This window comes from Psammomys obesus, unplaced genomic scaffold, assembly GCF_907164565.1.
Source record: "Psammomys obesus unplaced genomic scaffold, mPsaObe1.curated_primary_1811, whole genome shotgun sequence".
Lineage (NCBI taxonomy): Eukaryota > Metazoa > Chordata > Mammalia > Rodentia > Muridae > Psammomys > Psammomys obesus.
This window is the reverse complement of record NW_026590663.1, coordinates 9,509,919-9,515,918: the sequence shown is the minus strand read 5'-3', so window position 1 is coordinate 9,515,918 and position 6,000 is coordinate 9,509,919. Positions and strand designations below refer to the sequence as shown.

The window sequence follows — 6,000 nt, the reverse complement described above, 5'->3', positions numbered from 1 at the left end:
TAAGCTCTTTCATCTTGTTCTAACATCTCTTGATAGACTCATGTTGCATTTTATGCATTTTTTTTTCCACTTAGAATTTTATTGTAAGAATTACAGTTGGAGCCAGACATGGAAGCACGTGCCTGTAATCCCACCACTTGGGGAGGCAGGTGGATCTCTGTGAGTTCCAGACCAGCCTGTTCTACAAAGGGAGTCCAAGATAGCCAAGGCTGCACAGAGAAACCCTGTCTCAAAAAATGCAAAAAAAAAATTACACTTGGCTTTGTCTATCTCTATTTATTTATTCATTCATTCATTCATTCATTCATTCATTCATTCATTCATTCATTCATTTTAATTTTTGTTTTTTGAGACAGGGTTTCTCTGTATAGTCCTGGCTGTCCTGGACTCACTCTGTAGACCAGGCTGGCCTTAAACTTACAGAGATCTCTCTGCCTCTGCCTCCTTAGTGCTGGGATCACAGGCATGCATCATCCTGCCTGGCTGTCCACAATTTATGATAGTTTGAGTTTTTTGTTTAACTTTATGGTGGTGCCACAACAGTCCGCATGGGGGGAAGCTTTTTCCAGGCCTTCCGTGGGTGCTTTATGATGAGGAAAGCCTCAACAGAGAGCCGCAGCCCCCAGTGCGCGGGGGAGGGGAGCCACGCTCCATGCGTGGTGTGCTGCTAAGCAGATAGGTAGAAAGCATTTTTTAGTGAGATTGTTCTTATTTGTAATGGGCTTATTAGAACATGCCACACTGTAAGTTAAGGGGCATCTTTAAGATCAAGAAATTTATTATGAGATGTTGGATTTGGCTCAGTTCTAGAGGTTGGGAAGGCAAGAGCATGCTGCTGGCATTTTGCTCAACATTTGGGAAGCCTTCTTGCTGCCTCACATGGTGAGAAAGAGCAAGGATGTTACTTGAGGTATCTTAGAGCATTACTCATGTTGTTACATGGCCCTGCTCCCATGGTGACATCTAACCCTAAACTACCACTCTAAATAGTATTAACGTATGGACTTGGGAATTAGGTTTTCAGTACATGAACTTTTGAGGAAGACATTCAAACTATAGCAGTTGTAACCCTGTTGTCATGTTTAAACATACATTTCCATACGTATATAGACGTTTTATGTTGCAAGATCATTGTCATATATGCCTCTGCACTTTACAGATAACACCAGACTTCGTTTTTCCAAAATGGTTCTATCAACACACATTCTACGTAGAAGGGAGATTTCCTGACGCCAAGTGCTGGGATTAAGGTGTGCACCATCACTGTCCAGCTACAGGAATTCTTAAATATGTAGTAATAGTTCTGCATTCTTTATAAGTATCACACATACTTTTTCCCCTACTTTAGATTGGATGTTTCTTTTCTGATGTCTTTGATAAGCAGAAAAAAACTACTTAAATGTAAGACAATAAGTTTATCAGTCTTTTATTGAAAGAATATTGTTTTGTTGTCTTGCTTGAACCTCAAGTTCACAAATATATATTTTTGTGTTATTTCAAACATTATAGTTTTAATTTTTTATGTTTTGGGTTGGTATTCTACCTGAATTTGTTTTCTAGATATGATAGAAAGTAGCAACTTAATTTTTTCCCTCACCTGAAGGCTTGTAGACTTAGTATTATTTGCTGAAATAAGTCTATTTATTGCTGTATAATATCAGCTTTATAGTAAACTAGATTTCCGTACAAGTTTTGGTCTATTTTCGGGCTCCTTTCACCCATTGCTGGCAATTGGAGTACCTGAGCCACCACCATACTAATTTTTAATAGCATTACAATAATGTAGGTATATGTTAGAGGCAGATCTTGTTCTTCTGCATGAGAGTTTCTTGAGGTCTTGTTTTTTTTTTTATCCTTATTTCTGTCTGTTCCTATGTAATCTGTACAAAGGTTACTTATCTTTCCTTTCAGTGAGTGTTTTTATTCTTAGGAGACCTGCATCAAGGCCATTGTAACAATCAGGAGTTCTAACCTGGTGTGTTAATCAGCTTTTCATCCCTGAGACAAATATCTGAAAACAAAAGAAGAAAGATTGACCTTGGCTTGTGTGGCTCCGTGGTGTCTGGGCCCGTGTGTGAGAAGATAGGATTGAGGTAGAGCACATGTGCTGGGGAAACTGGCTCAGTGCATGGTGTTCGGAGCCAGGACAAGATTCACCTTTAAAGGCATACCCGACTGGCACTGCCTCCAGTGAGGCCCTCTGTCCATGTCGTCCACTCACTGTGAACTCAGTGGATGAGCACACTGATTAAAGCTAGTCCCCTCCCAGTGTCCAGAGACAAAGCATCGGCCTCCGCATGCTCCTTGCTTGGTGCTACTTTACTTCCCAATCGCAGTACCTGTGCATTCTTATCCCAAATATTTTAACCCTGGGATGTTGGAGCTGTTTTCCCCAGACAGTCATGATAAATCTCAGTGGCTGGTTGTGCTAAATTAATTTTTCACCTCTGATCCTTTGATTCACTTCCAGAAAGCCATGGCAGAAATCCAACTTGATGCTCAGTTTGCTGTAACATTTTAAAAATGCAAACCAAGAACAAATGGCTAAGTAGGACTCATAAACCCTATAGGTTTAACATGAATTGAAAGAAACTCTTGGAGACTGAGGTGAGATTAGGTGCTCTGTCCCCTTCGTTGCCCATTGTTGTAGGCCAGGGTACAGATGAGAGAAGGGGAAAGGAGAGGGAAGAAAGGGCTCTCTTGCAAGCCCAGAACTTGAGAGGCTGGCCAATTTGGGCTACATAGTAAGACCGTGTCTCAAAAAAATAAAAAAAAAACAAATGTATTCAAACAATTTTACAGCTTTTCAGTAAGTAAAGTTAATAGGTTTTACTATTACAAAGATTTTGCAATGGACATTTTAAAAAAAGCTTCACCTCACCATTAATTAGAAACATATACATCAAAATAAAATACCATTTTTCAGTTATCATCAGAATGGCAGTACCCTTAGTACTTTACAGAATCAAATGTCAGCTAGAATGTTAATATTCTCATACAACACTGCTGGGAGTATAAAACAGAACAGATACTGTGGAGGGTATTTGCCCACCAGAAAATGAACACACACACCTTGCTTGCCTATAATCCAGCATTCTCTTTAAGAATTCCACAGAGGAACAGCTGTACACATGAATATGGAGACAAGATGTCAGTTCCCTTGTTGTTTATGTCTGAACTTCCAGAGGCCATTTGAATATGCAGACAATAGAAGATCGTATAGAAAATTTAGTTCTATCCTAAAACATTTACTCAGGAATGAATTCTATCCATATGCCTTTATCTTGTAAAAGTACTGCTTCATGGGGAAAAGCATGGCAAAGTGAATGTGAAGATTAACCTCGTTTCTATAAAAGAAACAACCCACCGAATGAGTCCTGTGCACATGTGTGTGTATGAAGACTGTATGTGGGTGCACATGTGTGTGGGCACAGGGAAGCCACAGGGTAACTTCATACAGATGCTCTCCATCTTGATGTTTCTGAGACAGTCTTTCCCTGGCTTGGAGCTTACAGAGTAGTCCTCGGGGGTGGACTGTTAGAAGTATAAGATGAGACAAACCCTTTCCTCCCCAGGTTGCTTTTGGTCAGGGTTTACCACAGCAAGAGAAAGCAAACCAGGCCAGTATCCAACATGATGTTGGAAACTGTTTTAGGGCTGTGGATGTAAGGCTTTCTGCTAGTTTCTTGAATGATATTTTGAATGTAGAATTTATGAAGGATAATATTAAACTATAGGAATTGCTTTTAATGAGTGTGATGGCTTATGCCTATTATGCCAAAACTCAGGCAGAAGAAGCAAGAGGAGTACAAGTTTGAGGCCAGCCTTAGCTACACAGTGAGATCTCATCTTAAAAGCTACCTCCCCAAAAAGAAATAAAAAAGAATTTCGTAGTGGGAGAGAGAATGTGGTTAAGAACTAGTGTAAATTCTACAGTTGATTGATAGAAATTATTCCTGGTTGGTTGATGGGTACTACTTAGGAATAAGGAAGAAAGATCTATATAAAAGAACACTATGAACACTCAAAAGAACATAATGTAGGTTTACCAACTCGGTAGAGTGTCAAGATAGCAAAGCAGTTTGTTTTGGCCTAATAAGATGGCCTAGTGGGTAAAAGCACTTGGCACGCCTAGAACCCATAGTGGAGAGAGAGAGAACCAACTCTAAACGTTGTTGTCTGATCTCCACACATGCACACTATACATATACACTAAGTAATAATGAATACATAACTTTTTAAAAAGTTTGTTTCATTAGTTCTTGATAACTTCAGTAAATGGATATTAATATTTTGTTTAGAACATTTAGGCTTCCTAGCATTGTTGTAAAGATGTTAGTATTTTAAATTTTGATCCACTAATGTAATGTGTTGTGTTTTGTGTAGGGCTCCATTCTGTAGTCCAGGTGTGCCTGGAACTCAGGGCACTTTCTGCTACCCCTGCCTTTCAAGTGTCGGGGGCTGCAGGGGTGAGCCAGCCACGCCCAGCTCAGTAGAGGGATAGCCTAACAGTTTGATTGATGGTAATTTACACGTGAGAACTTCACTCACTGTAAGCATGGAGTTGTGTAATCTAGTAACAAGCGTATATAGCTCCACAACCATCAGCACAAGCTGTCTTTAGAATGTGTCCATTACCTTGTAAAGTTGCTTCCTCTCATCTGTCCTTAGTCCCTGCCGCCTTTCCCCTGTGTAGAACTTCCAGTAAATGGCGTCACATCCATGCTGTTTTCACTTGGCCTACTGGTTCGTGGGTTGGTTTATTGTAGTGTGTATCTTTACTCCTTTTTTATTGCTGAATGGTACTGTATGGTGTGAGGAGGGCAGGTTTTGCTTATCAATTGATGGTCATTTGGGTTGCTCACGAATAATGATACTATTGATAGCCAAGTATACATCTTTGTGTGGACATACATTTTCTGTTTTCTTGGAAAATTTTCTGTAAATGGAATACCTGGACTGCTTGCTATGTCTTAATTTTTAAAGAAGCTGAAGATGGTTTTATAAAGTTCCATACTATTTCACAACCCTGTGAAGACCCTAGTGTTCTGTGTCTTCATCAGTCCGTGATGCTGGCTTCTGGCCTCTTCACTTTTCAGGTTGTTCTCGCCGTGTATCGCGGCCTGTCTCTGCCCCGAGTGCTAGGACCCGCGGTGAACTCTGTCTGCTGACTGTCCTGGCGGCTGTGAGGAGGTCTCTCACCCTGCGCTCGGCTCCTGCTCTCCTAATTGCTAGGACTTTCTTTTCAGCTGCTTATTTGCCTTAGTGCTTTCTTCCTTTTCTGTTATTGTTATTGAGAAGTCATTCAGATCTTTTGCCTATCTTTTAATAAAGCAGAGTTGTAGCATTTGGAAGACTTCCTTACCCATTCTGGATTTGTTTTTTGATGACTCAGATAATAAAGCCTGACTGTTTCATAAGAAATCTACAGACTAGTATGTTTCTTGGTGTACCCCAAAATGTCAACAAATACTTTTACCTGATGTGCTGCTTTTCTTTTGTTTCCTGGTTTTTACATTTTGATGACGTTTGTTTTATCACCTTTCTCTCTGAGAGTCAGTGCTTTGGGTGCTGTGTACTTTGGATGCCTAGCTAGTGTAGGATCATAGTGATTTCCTCAGTGTGTTCTGCTGGGGGTGTGGTATTACCCTTTAAATTGTCTCCTCTTTGTAGAGTCAGCTGACCATGTGGTGATCATGTGTGACGTTTAACCATTGTGCGTCTCACCTGCTGTGTTATATGCAAACATGGTCCGTCATGAAATCCACTCTCTGATTTCACTGAGAGCTGGATAAATCTAAGTCAGCATACCACAGACACATATACACTCACTCATAGCAAATAAGTAATAAATACATATCATACAACACAGTAATATAATAGCCATAATAAAACACATTACTCAGTACAATATATTACATGTTATAGAAGACATAGTCATGATAAAACAGAATTGGTTATTGGAAAGATCAAATGTCATATACTAGCATGTTAATACAT

General features: G+C 39.9%; 1 protein-coding gene across 2 annotated transcripts in view; it reads left to right on the top strand.

The window, feature by feature from the left end:
• The window catches only part of Copg2 (COPI coat complex subunit gamma 2), a 75,051-nt gene that overhangs the window by 39,090 nt on the left and 29,961 nt on the right, over positions 1-6,000 (top strand). The window lies entirely within an intron of this gene.